This window comes from Phoca vitulina, unplaced genomic scaffold, assembly GCF_004348235.1.
Source record: "Phoca vitulina isolate PV1807 unplaced genomic scaffold, GSC_HSeal_1.0 scaffold62, whole genome shotgun sequence".
NCBI classification, from domain to species: domain Eukaryota; kingdom Metazoa; phylum Chordata; class Mammalia; order Carnivora; family Phocidae; genus Phoca; species Phoca vitulina.
The window spans coordinates 7,891,480-7,904,287 of record NW_022589765.1 but is presented as its reverse complement, the minus strand read 5'-3'; the positions used below and the strand labels follow the sequence as shown (position 1 = coordinate 7,904,287).

At 42.2% G+C, this 12,808-nt stretch overlaps 1 protein-coding gene across 2 annotated transcripts in view; it reads right to left on the bottom strand.

Moving 5' to 3' along the window:
* The window catches only part of KLHL13 (kelch like family member 13), a 203,618-nt gene that overhangs the window by 86,555 nt on the left and 104,255 nt on the right, over window positions 1-12,808 (bottom strand). Inside the window, exon 2 of one of the 2 annotated variants that reach the window (XM_032391347.1) lies at window positions 10,181-10,352. The exons of the other annotated variant lie outside the window; for it this stretch is intronic. The gene's annotated coding sequence lies outside the window, so the exon portion shown is untranslated. The remainder of the gene's footprint in view (window positions 1-10,180; window positions 10,353-12,808) is intronic. 2 annotated transcript variants of the gene reach the window in all.

The window sequence follows — 12,808 nt, the reverse complement described above, 5'->3', positions numbered from 1 at the left end:
ACTAAGTGACATAGCTGCTGAGAGAGTTGGAAAACAAGAATCCAGGTCCCCTGACACCTAATTTGGTGTCCATTAGTCACCCCTGTATTGTATTAATATTTATTTGAGGGGAAAAAAAAACCCCCACAAATATGACTCCTCAACACCACCATGGAGTTACTTTACGAGGAAGTCAGTAAAAGGCTGGAGGAAAGAGAGGACTACGTCACGAGAGACACAGAATGATATCTGATTAAAGTTGCACAATCATCGACCTGTACCTTTGCCAGAAAGACCCTCCCAGTGACAATTCTCAGAGCCTCCTTTTATCCCTCAGGTGGCACTTCCTGGCATAGACCTCTAACGTGCCGTACTCCCTCAGGCCTCAGTAGTTTTTCCTAGGACACTCTCCCCACTTGGAATTCCCTGCTCTCCTTGTCTACCAAGCCAATTTCTAGTCATACTTGAGTAAGTGTTCAAGTATATCTCCTTCCATGAGACCTCCCCTCATATCCCTTAGTGGCCTCCGTTGCTAGGTTTTCTAAACCCCCATGACACTCTGAATATTATAGGTCCTGTCACTTTGGATTGTAATGGTTTCTATAAACTATAAACTAGACTATAAACTCCGGAGAGCTGCCTCTGGGTCCTCCTTATGTTTTTATTCTACCCGTCTCGGTGCCCGTCACGCAGGAGCCCAATCGTAGGAGGCAATTTTGGTGAAATCAAGTTTGGCAGAGGTCGGTTTTCTCTCCTCCAAGACTAAGCTGTTTTGGGGTGATAAGGAAACAAGAAACTGTGAAAGGGCCTTATCCTTCCTGAACTAAGTCATGAATGGTAAGAAATAAATGAAAGGCTACAATCTCAAACAGTATACCTAAATACCTAAACGGCTCCTTTTGATGTCTGTCGGATGGACCCCGTGTGTGCCTAGCAGGGTGCCCAGAACAGCAGGCGAACAACAACTTTAGGATGGATGGACGGAGGGGTGAATGGCTCAGGAAGTGACGGCTGAACTAAACCGAGCCAACCAGACCCTTAGCTACAGTAAGGAAGGGCAATGCCGATCATCATTTGTCGAAGCAAGGTAGTCCTGGTGAAACTAAAAACTGAAGAAACGCGTTTCACTGGTTCACCACCTAGACCAGAACACTGAAACATGAAGCAGCATCTCCTAAAACCAATAATTTCTACAGACTGCTAATTGAGAAGGATAAAAGCATCTTCTTTGGACTGGTAGATCCTCTTCAATTATTGTAGCCAGTGATGTTGAAAAAGTAAGCCCCCAAATCCAATTTTGACAATAACTGCTCCACTAGATTGAACGAAAAAATAAAATAGCGCGTTCCACCAAGCAAGGCACTGTACATCACCAATACCTAGTCACTCAAACGGCAAGCGAGCAGTCAAGAGTAAAATACACAGATGAGGCACAGGAGGGCCCAATGCTAACAAGGCCCTGTAACTTTCAAAATAGAGAAATATATATGTATTTGATGAAAGATCTATGAATCTTCTGTTCCAATATGAGAATTATAATTGAGGCTGAAGGAAAGGCCTCAAATCCTTTTCTCATGCCATTTCCTGGCCTTCCCATTTATGCAAACCGGCAGAGTAGAAATATCAAGGATAGCAACATAATGAGTAATAAAAAGAATAAAAGACAATGGAGTTCCCCACAGGGAAGAGCATATTCACAACACACTGTAGCATCTGCTTAGCGTTGGGTAGAGGGGGTGGAGGCTCCTGCCGCGGGGACGGGCTAACTGATACAGGTCATTAACCGCTATCTGGGGGAATGTTCCGGGGTACAAAGGCTGGAGGTTTTTATTTAAATGAAAGTAATACGGTCTTATAAAAGGGAGCCGTGTTTTGCTAACACTGCACTTGAATTTTGCTGCTGGGCCCAAGAAACACAGTGTATAGGTCCCTATGGGCTAGTTGGAAACACAAGAGTCATAAAAGTCTCTAGGATCCTGAATCGGAAAGAGAAAGATCGGCTCGGAACCCACACAGGACAGTCAGATAGGCAGGGATTCAGACACCGACAGTTAACGGAAGAAGTCCCAGAACAATGAAAAAAAGGGTAGCAAAAAAGTAGGATTCTGTATTGACCACTCACAAGAGCCAAGAGTGAACTTGACACCCCGTCATTACTAATCCAAAACTCAGAATGAATTATGCCCTCCATCTTGCTTGAACCATCTCAATCCTCTATTCAAAAACCTTCTATGACTCCTTACTTGTGTGGATGGATTTCTAGACTCCACATTCAAGGTTCCCTCCACCCCAGCTCTTCCTTACTTATTTAACCTTATTTCCCATTACGGGTTGTCCCAGATTTGCACACAACTGGAAAACACAGAATCTCTTTAGCCAAGAACTGCCATGGGAGCTGTAATTTTTTTTTTTTTTAATGCAGCTTACAGTTGCTGTGGATTCAAGAGAAGAATATACCAAAAATATATAGAGGAGGGATTAGAGCAGAAAGGGAAATTAGCAAAGGCTTTCCCTGTCCCAAAATATCTTCTCCTATAGTGCCAACAAGCTTTCTCTCCCTCCGATGTTTGCACCTTCACTTATTCTCTCCCTCTCGTTGTTTGCTGTGTACCACTGCCAGAAATTCCATCAAGTACGCATTCATTTGAGCTAAAAGAGAATCCTGTTAAAATGATAATAAGGAGAGCTGCCAGGATAAGGTGGCTGTCAGTTATTCTCACACTGGTGTGAATGAGTTCAGTCAAGTTTCTTCAAATAGCAAAGAGCTGTTGCCCTCAGGGAATGGGGAAAGGCTGGTGGTGAGAACCTTCTGGAGTCCTTGCGAACTCGGGTGGGGTGCTCTATGAAGGAAGTTGGGGGATGGGGGAAGCTGGGGGGCTAGAGCAACTATGTCTAGAGATAGAGAAACCGAGGTATCGATAAGCGTGCAGAGAAGGTTGTAGAAGAATAACAAAGCCCCACTTCCTCTACTACTCCGCGTCTTCCAGCCCAGAACCCGTCACGCCTTTCCTGACGCTCTGCTCCTAGGCCCTGGAGCTCAGGCGAGTACTGTCCGTGGGACAGATCAGCTACTTAAGTAGGTTCAATACAATATTTTGGGCACGGCCAGAAACTTCACCATCGTGCAAACAATCTGTAAATAAACCTTCAGGACACACACCATTGTTAGGCTGGGAACTGCTTGTGCGTCCCTCGCCTCACCCTGCACACACACACCCTCCTTAGGCTGCTCTCTTCTCTTTGGGAGATGCTACATGTTTTTGGGTTTTTTATTCGCTTATCATCTATTCAACTCATAAAACATTCCCCCTGCCTAAAATATGTTCTTCTGTTCACACAAGTTCTGCCTGCTCCTTTTTATTTCTTTTTAAGATTTTAAGGAATCTCTACACCCAACGTGGGGCTTGACCCCATGACCCCAAGATCAAGAGGCACATGCTCCACCTACTGAGCCAGCCAGGTGCCCCAACTTCTGCGTGTTCTTAAGTTCCAAATCAAGTTCTACCTTTTTTAAAAAAGATTTTCTTTATTAGAGAGAGATAAAGAGAGGGAGGGAGCACGAGCGGGGGAGGAAGAGAGAGAGAGGGAGAAGCAGACTCCCCACTGAGCAGAGAGCCCCAACACAGGGCTTGATCCCAGGACCCCGGATCATGACCTGAGCCGAAGGCAGACGCTTAACCGACCGAGCCACCCAGGCGCCCCTCTAACTCTGCCTGTTGAAGCCTAATTTGATTTGTCTAACACCCACCAAATGCCCTTTTCTGAACTCTTGTGGCCCTTAACACACACTGGTCTTATTTAGCCTTATGTGTGCTCACCTCAGCTGCCAAAATCAAAGCTGTAAAAGCTAGCTTTCCCCAGGCAGAGGCAATTCATCCACCCACCCAAACAATTAATAAGCATCTACTTTGCAACAAGTGTTGTATCTCAGCTCGAAATTCAAACCCCAGTCTAAGCCCAGATCCCCACCCCTCAAGGTGCTCACGGCCCAGGGAATATCAAGTACAGTCACAGTACTGTGTGAGATGCGCTGCAGAGGACGCCTGCTCGAGGTCACATGAACGTACGCGGACAGCCTGAGAGCCTGCACTGGGCTCGGCCAGGGAGTCAGGGCAGGTTTCACAGAGGGGACCCCTGAGCTGAGTGCTAAGCCTGAGCAAGAAGGTGTCAGGCAGTCAAGCGAGACAGAGGGAAGGGTGGGGCGGGGGAGGTCCAACTAGTTAAGGCACGGCTACAATCAACTGCAACAACATCAAGTCTTAAACTAAGCAGTAGTAGTGGGGGTCAGGGGGTGATTCAAAAAGATTTTTTAGCAGATGGAATGGGCAGGAGATGACGACAGTGGCTAATGTTTGTGGGCCACGGAACATGGAACGAGTGGCCTTCTAAATGCTTTACCCATTTACTCGCTTAGCTGACTTACTCTTCACTGTGACTATGTACTGTAGGTACTATTAATATCTCCATTTTACAGGGGCGCCTGGGTGGCTCAGTCGGTTAAGCATCTACCTTGGGCTCAGGTCAGGATCTCAGGGTCCCAGGATGGAGCCCCACATCCCACATTGGGCTCCCTGCTCAGTGGGGAGTCTGCTTCCCCCTCTACCCTCCCCCCAACTAATTTGCGGGCACGCTCTCTCTCTCTCTCAAATGAATAAATAAAATATTTTTTAAAAATATCTCCATTTTACAGAAGAGGAAACTAAGGCCCAGAAAAGTCCAGTGACATGACTAAAGTTATACAGCGGGTAAATGTTGGGGCTGGAATTCATCCACAGGCAGTCTAGCTCTGGGGTCCAGTACGTAAGCCCTCCACTCTGCTATCTTTAAATGTGAGATCGTTGGGGAGAAGGGAGCCCAGGATGACCGCAAAGTTAACGAGAGGGAAAGGCTGAGGCACAGCGGGCCACAATAGATGAAACTCGAAGACTGAATATACTGTCAGCTGCATTTATTAATTACCTCTGTTCCTTGTTCCTAATGGCAAAAGCAAATTTCTCAGTTCATGTTCTCCAGATATATTCTAGCATTTTCTTCACTGGGACTGGTCACCTCGTCTTGATGTCAGTCTGCTAGTTCTCAGTTTTAGCACTTGGCACATTTAGCCTCTTCCTAGAATTATTTATCAATGTAGCTTATCTCCTTTATTAGGTTAAAAGTATCCAAGGCAAAAAAAAAAAAAGTCTTGAATCTTCACCTTTGATGAATAGCAGCCAGGACCCAGTATACACAATAAAAATTAATTGGCTTAAACATGGAATATAACATTTCTTAAAGTTTCCAATTCTACACACAGCTGTGAATTACCATTATTTGTCGCATCTCAGTAACACCTTTGTTATTATTCTTTTTTTAAATCGGCCCTTTTAAATTTACACTTGTCTTCAAAGGAAAACTTTCTACTTATTACTGCAAATGGCAAACTGCTATATCTTACAATAATGAGAAGGCAGCTATAAAAATAGATGCGTAACTCCTAAAATGAGAAATGCTTGCACACAACTTAACACATGATCCTATTCCCCACACAGTGCCACACTTACCACACTCTGGGGCAGGGTTTTTTTTTTTTTTAATTGAAGTGAAATTCACGTCACATAAAATTAACAATTTTTTTTAAAGTAAGCTCTGCGCCCAACATGGGGCTTGAATTTATGATCTCGAGATCAAGAGTCATGTGCTCTACCAACTGAGCCAGCCAGGCGCCCCGAAAATTAACAATTTTAAGCTAAAGAATTCAGTGACATCCAGTGCATTCCTAATGTTGGGCAATCGCTACCTCTCTTGTCCCCAAGTATTTTCATTACTCCCAAACAAAAACCAGTATCGGTTAAGCTGTTGCCCCTTGTTCTCCTCTCTCCCACAGCCCCTGGCAACCACTGATAGGTATTCTGTCTCTATGGATTTATCTATTTTGATATTTCACATTAATGGAATCATACACTATGTGATCCTTTGTGCCAAGTTCTTTCACCGAGTGTAATGTTTTAGAGGTTTATCCACAATGTATAATGCACCAGTATTTCATTCCTGTTGATGGCTAAATATTCCATTGTAGGAAACATTTTGTTTATTCATTCATCCACTGATAAACATCCGAGCTGCTTCCCCCTTTAGGCTCTTGTGCTACTGTGACCACCTGCTTTCAATTCTTCAGGGTATATACTAAGAAGTGGAATTTCTGGAACATACAGTAACTATGTTTAACCTTTGGAAGAACCTCTGGGGTTGGTTGCGTACAACACCCTGTGGGTTTCAAAATAACACGTGAGACTGGAAGGTCTCATGTCAGAATGTGTGTCTCCAAACATAAGACATGTGAGGAAAGAAGTTCATTCTCGGGGTGCCTGGGTGGCTCAGTCGTTAAGCGTCTGCCTTCAGCTCAGGTTGTGATCCCGGGGTCCTGGGATCGAGCCCCACGTCAGGCTCTCGGCTCAGTGGGGAGCCTGTCCCCCCACCCTGTCTGCTGCTCCCCCTGCTTGTGCTCTCTCTCTCTGTTGAATAAATATTTTTTTTAAAAGAAGCTCATTCTCATCGTGCTTACTAAAATATAAATTTCAAATTTCATCATATTGGTGTGATAGTTGTTTTTTTTGCAGCTGGTCCTTTTACATCAAATAGTAGATGGTTCAGGCAATTATTAAATGAGGTCTTCATATCTCAAATTTCCTCAAAATCATGCCTGTGTATTAGCATTTCCCGCACAGTCTGGCACCTTTACGTTTTCAAAATTCCATTTTATCCATTGATCCATGTTAGTTCAACAATAGGAAAAAAAAAAAAAACCCACCACCACAACAAAAAGAGAGCACAGGCCTGGTTCCAATTCACAATTACATATACTATAAATACTTGGTATTTCAAAGTTAGCATTTTCTGGATGTCAAGTTTTGCTCTAACCCTAAAAAGATTGTAGCCACGCATTCTTGGGCATGCCTGAGCACTGCACTAGTAATTCAGTTGGTCTGGGTAAGATGTTGTAACCTGCTCTAGTCTTGACTTCAGCAATAATATTCACGAAACCATGGGTTTGATGCACCAGGCTTTTTTTTTTTTCTAATAGCATTTAAAAAAAAATAACAAAACTATTCAAATTGAAAGTTCAGGTCTGCGCACTGACAGGCGTCTGCATACCTACAGTAGCATACACATCATCCTTCAGAAAGCACTGATGGGTTAGGAGCGATTTCTTAAGATTGCACATGCTATTCTCACATATTTTGTTTGCCAGAGAAACAGGAAGCTTCTATCTTGTCTGCAAACTGACAAAGAAAGAATGCACAGCTCATCCCAAAGAGTTCAAAACTGGAGAAGGGGTTTCTAATGACTCTGAAGATGTAGCTCTCCTGACTTCCTAAAGGGAAGATGAATTATCTTTGGTGGGCATCTCGCAGAAGCCAAGCAATGAAGACAAGCGCTTTCGGAGGAACTCAGAGTCACTTGCACTTTGCAACATCTTCCACTGGGAGATGCACTCATCCTGTGATTCGACAGAACACTTGGTATTCAAAGAGCACGCATCTCTAATTTAAATGGTATGCTACGCTTCTTCCCGTAGTCAACCATGTCATCCCCTAGAATGTACTATGCCCACTGACACACTATCTACTGACAAACAAGGGAGAGTAATTTTTAAACAAATCATTTCCCTATTTCAATATAGAGATTATAGAGAATCCTTCTATCTACCCTTGTTCTAAGGTGAAAGCATTTGACCAATTTTTCAAATGCAGGTATCCAGGGATAGATACAAAAACGGAATATACCTGAAATGCTGCAATCAAAAAGTAAAATTTTCTTTCGTGAAGACTTTGACTGCCACTGACTACTCACATATAAGTGGAAGGGGTTTTCAGTTAAAACAAAACAAAACAAAACAAATGAATAAAAATCTGTCCTCGAGCCAAATATTTAAAAAATGAGTCCAAGACATAATAATATAATTTAAGATTATAAGAATAAATTTAAAGACTAAATATGATAATATATGTAAAGTGCCCAGCACAAGGCCCACTGGTAGCACAGAAATTTATCAAATGGCAGCTTTAGATCCTTCAAGATTAGGTGGCTCTCCTTGGAACTAAAACACCAATCCTCAGGCCAAAATTAAATCATAATTGTCAGGGCTCCCATAATCCTATATGTTCCCCAATTTTAGCACCCAGCACATTCTGCCTCATCTAATAATGATATGTATTTCTATATCTGTATTATTAGGTTGTAAGTCCCCTTGCAGGCTCCTTACAGCTTTTAAAATAAGATGTAACCTAAAAATTCAACACATGGAAGAGAAAACTATTTAATAAACGCAAGTAGTCACACCTTACTTTTGTATGATGCCCTACCAATTACAAAGCACTTTCATGTCCTAATTTCATTAATTTATGATCTTTCATTATCTCTGCCTCAACAAGATAGACATTGAGACATGACAGCTTATTAAAGGCAAAGCTGAAATTAGAAAGAGTTGAATCAGGCGAATAGGGAGAGAAGGGGAGGAGAAGTGTAACAACAGATACGAGTTAAGGCAGGGGACATAGAGAGAGAGAGGGGAGAGACAACTGCACAGGTACACAAAGACTCCACCAGAAGAACGTTTCAACTTTATGGTATTTTAAGATATTTCCCTGAATACTGTTTGAAATGCATGGTCTTAATTTTTTCAACTGCAGGCACAATGGTATCATCTCTTAAGAATTGCCTTGCAAGTAAGTGATGCATGGTGTCTCCTAAGGGTCTTCAACTGCTCGTATCTGCCTAGGCCTAATCAGGAGAGAGAAACCAAACAGGAATTTGAACCGGGAGAGTTTCACATAAGGAATAATTAACTACGACAGAATTAGAATCACAGAAAATTGGAGCGATGAGCAACTGCCTAGTGGTAAGTAAAGAAAATTCTAAAAAAAAAAAAAAAAATACAGGAATCGTAGGTATCAGGAACAACTACTCTCCGTAAAGCTGAGACAGAGCACCCAAGGAAGAGATCCCTCCCCCAGGGCTGCAATAGTGTCTAAGTGTCCAAAGGAGCACCCTGCACCCAGATGGAGATCCAGACCTTATCTGGAGAGGGCAGAATTGTGGCTCACTAGAGGGTAGAGAAGATGCCGTGGTGACCATCTTCTGAAATTGGCCAGAAACCCATCCTGTAGAACTTTCTGAGACTCACCCTTTGGAACATGCCCCAAATGTACCCTCCGGAAAGTGTCTTATCAGAAGCACTCTGCTACAAAGCTACCTAAGGGGGCACCGGGAAAAGCTCCTGACCATTGGGTGAAGAAGTTAAGCTTTAAAGAAGAACCGGAGTTGTAGGAACAGTCTGCGAGCAAGCACAGAGGAACCAGGAAGCAAAACCCTCTCCTCCTGGTATGCCTTCCCAGCACGCTCTACTAACAAAACTTCAATGCCAGGTGTAAAGGAAACAAATATTTAAAGGGCTCAGGTCCATGTTCCCAGAGCAGACAAAAAGGATGAATTTGCAGCTGAAGGGCAATAAGTCAATAACTGGCACCTTGGTTAACAGAGAAATGCTCTTTGTAAGCATGCAAGAGCCAAATTATAGCACAGCTAGGTATAATATTTGTTTTACCAAGCCCACACAATGGACAGATTTGGTAGGAGGAGAATTAAGTAGCTGTGTTGCTTTGATTCTATTACTTTTAGACTTCTTACTTAGATAATATATCCTTTTAGAATGCTAGAAAAGAGAACCTTTAAAGATCATATAGAATAAAGAGGTCAAATCACCTCTCCATCCGGAAGCCAGATTGGACCATGTGGTATGAAGGGTAATATATAGTAGCTATGGAATTACTCCTCAAAATACCAATTTTACACGTTAAAGTGGTCTTTACTGTCAAAGTGCTTTCATGGCTGCTAACTTGTTTTAAACTTGCAAGACGGAAATTTTTAGCCCCATCTGATGGATAGGAACATCAACCACAAATGCCAAAAATTCATCAGTTAACCTAAGTTTACATAGTTATTTGCTGGTGCCCTTCCCCAACACAACCTTATCTCCAGGGTCTAAGGTTCAATTATCTATTTGGCCAAACAGATGCATTCAATAGGATCTTTCAGGCTATAACCAATTCCTATCAGAGAATCCCAAGCTATCACTGGGAGTCACGGGTGGTTTTCTGCTACAAACTTCTCTCCTGCTCCAGTCTCCTAAAATTGCTACAAGACAAACTTAATATCAACTTACTTTGATTAGAAGTATACTTGAGGAATCTTCCAGCATTCAAAGATGACATTATCACTGGATAGGGATGAGTAGAAAAGTAAAGCTATCCTCACTTCAGTAGCTTTCAAGGGCGTGTCTTTCTATGCTCTTGGATTTTTGCGGACCAGTGAAATCTCAAAAACATCTTCGGGTCCTACAAAGGGTAGCCAAATTTATTTTGCAAAGTAAGAAAGTTTAAAAGGCAACTATAAATGCATGACCCCTTACCCACAATTCAAAAATCCAAACAATTGGAAATCAGATGCTCCCCCTGCCCTTTTTTTTCTTGCCTGTAATTCATTTGGCAGCAAAATGTGAACTGACCTGAACTCATCTGGCAGTAAAGCCTGACCTGAATGAATGTGAGGCTATCCACAGGCTTTTTCTGTCTAACTTGGTATAAATATTCTTACATTTCACTGCAGAAATATTACTGAAACTGATTATGGGGTATCAATTCAGTCCTGGCTGGGGCTGTTTTTTTTGGGGGGGCTGTTATATAATATACAATACATGCATATTATTACCTGTACAAAATCCAAAAAGAACCTAAATTCTGAAGCATATCTTGCCTTAAGGTTTTTAGATAATAAGGGTACACAACCTCTTATTGCCATCATTTCATTACAGAAAGGGCAAGAGGACTTTTTAGCCATCAAAGTGAAGGGCAGTCTCAGAAAAAAGGATGGCTCTTTATACTCAATAGATTTAGCTTTCTGGAAGAAAAAAAAAAATCACTAAATTGTGTTTTTCTTTTTTTATTTCAAACATGTAACAATAACCACAACAAACCAGCTTCCATGTACTAAATGGCATCTGGGAACCACTGCTGTTGGAAGACATTCTACTCAGATGGCTCCACGCTCAAAAGAGGATCTTTAGACTCCTTCTTTAGTCTGGGGCAGAACTGAAATTCTAGGACAGGAACAAGTTAAGCCATGCTATGACTGCGGTGGCCCATAGATAAATGATGTTTATGCAGTACAAAAGCTAGTGGTCATGTGGAATTCCATCCAACAAGAGAAGTTCTACATCTTTCCCACCTTAAACTACCTCTAATGAACAGATCAGAAGGTGCTTGCATCTCTGGTCCAGATCTAACTGAAAAGGTTCTTTGATTTTTTGATTTTGATTTTTTTAAAAGATTTTATTTCTTTATTCATAAGAGACAGAGAGAGAGAGAAGCAGAGGCAGAGGGAGAAGCAGGCTCCCTGGGGGGCAGGAAGCCCGATGCAGGACTCCATCCCAGGACTCTGGGATCATCACCTGAGCTGAAGGCAGACGCTTAACCAACTGAGCCACCCAGGCACCCGGTTCTTTGATTTTTAAAGAACCAGTGCAATTGGATGAACATGTATATACAAGAATAAATCTAAAAAATTCTAAAGATGTATCCTGATTGTTAGAACACTGGGCAAGCGAGAAGGAAACACCACCAGTAGATCCACCTGTGGCGTGAGTATCTTCTGGCTTTCTCAGATTGCCAATTTCTGAGCACTGCCTATTCCCTGAGCAGTCTGACGAACTAACAAAACTGACCTTCTTGGACATGTCAAATTCTATCCTAACAGATGCTCATGAATCAGGTGTCCTGTAGTTTAAGAGAGAACATTTCATCTCTCCTACAAGGGCCACCATCTGCATCCATAGACAGGACAATAAATGATTCAGCTGGACAACACTTAATGAATCTCTACTTTGCATCAGTCACTGCGTTAGACGCAGGAAAGGGATGGCTTGATAGGAACATCTCATTTTCCTTGTGGACTTCATAGTCCAGTTAGGAGAGACTACTAAGAAAAGTAATTATTACACCATGTGCTATGTAATATGACAGGTGTCCAGCCAAATGCTGTGGGATGGAAGATCATGTCATTCTGTTGGGGGCAGGGAGCAGAGTTCACAGACCCAGCAAGACCACAGGCACAGAAAACGTCTTGAATAAACCTCAAGAGGCTTTCATTGCAGAAAAGGCCATGGTAACTCTCTCATATGTATTTCAAAATATAAATCCAACAACGATCTAATGTCTTTGATGACAGCAAATCTGATGCTCGTGAAGTATCATATACTCTTTTTCTCCCCTCATTGTTTGGGACCTATGCCTGGTTGGTGCTCTAAGTATGTGCTTAACCTACCTGTTGGGTAATCCAACAGTATCACAGAAATATGAAAGAATATGGTACATTTGGGGAAGGACAAAAAATGGGGTGCAGCAACAGCATGGGGTGCTGAATTGAGAAGTGGCAGGAAGTAGGGCTGGAAAGGTGGTTTGGAGCCTAATACAAAGGGCTCTCTATGCCACGCTAAGGAAATCAGACTTCTTGAACTCAGGACCCCAACCTTAAATAACCAGGGAAAGGTTACTATGCAACAGGTTTTTAAATAATCTCCATTTTAGAATGATTATTATGAGAAAGCAGTAGTGACTCTACAAATTATACCGTAATTATCTGAAAAACCATCCTACTCCCAACTGCCTCTTTTTCAGACAGCTTATTCTATAATTAAGTAAAAGTGAAATCAGCAATAATAAACCAATACGCTAATTAATATTCATCTAAAGAAAAGTACTCAAGTTGAGAAGCAAATAATCATCAAATATAATGA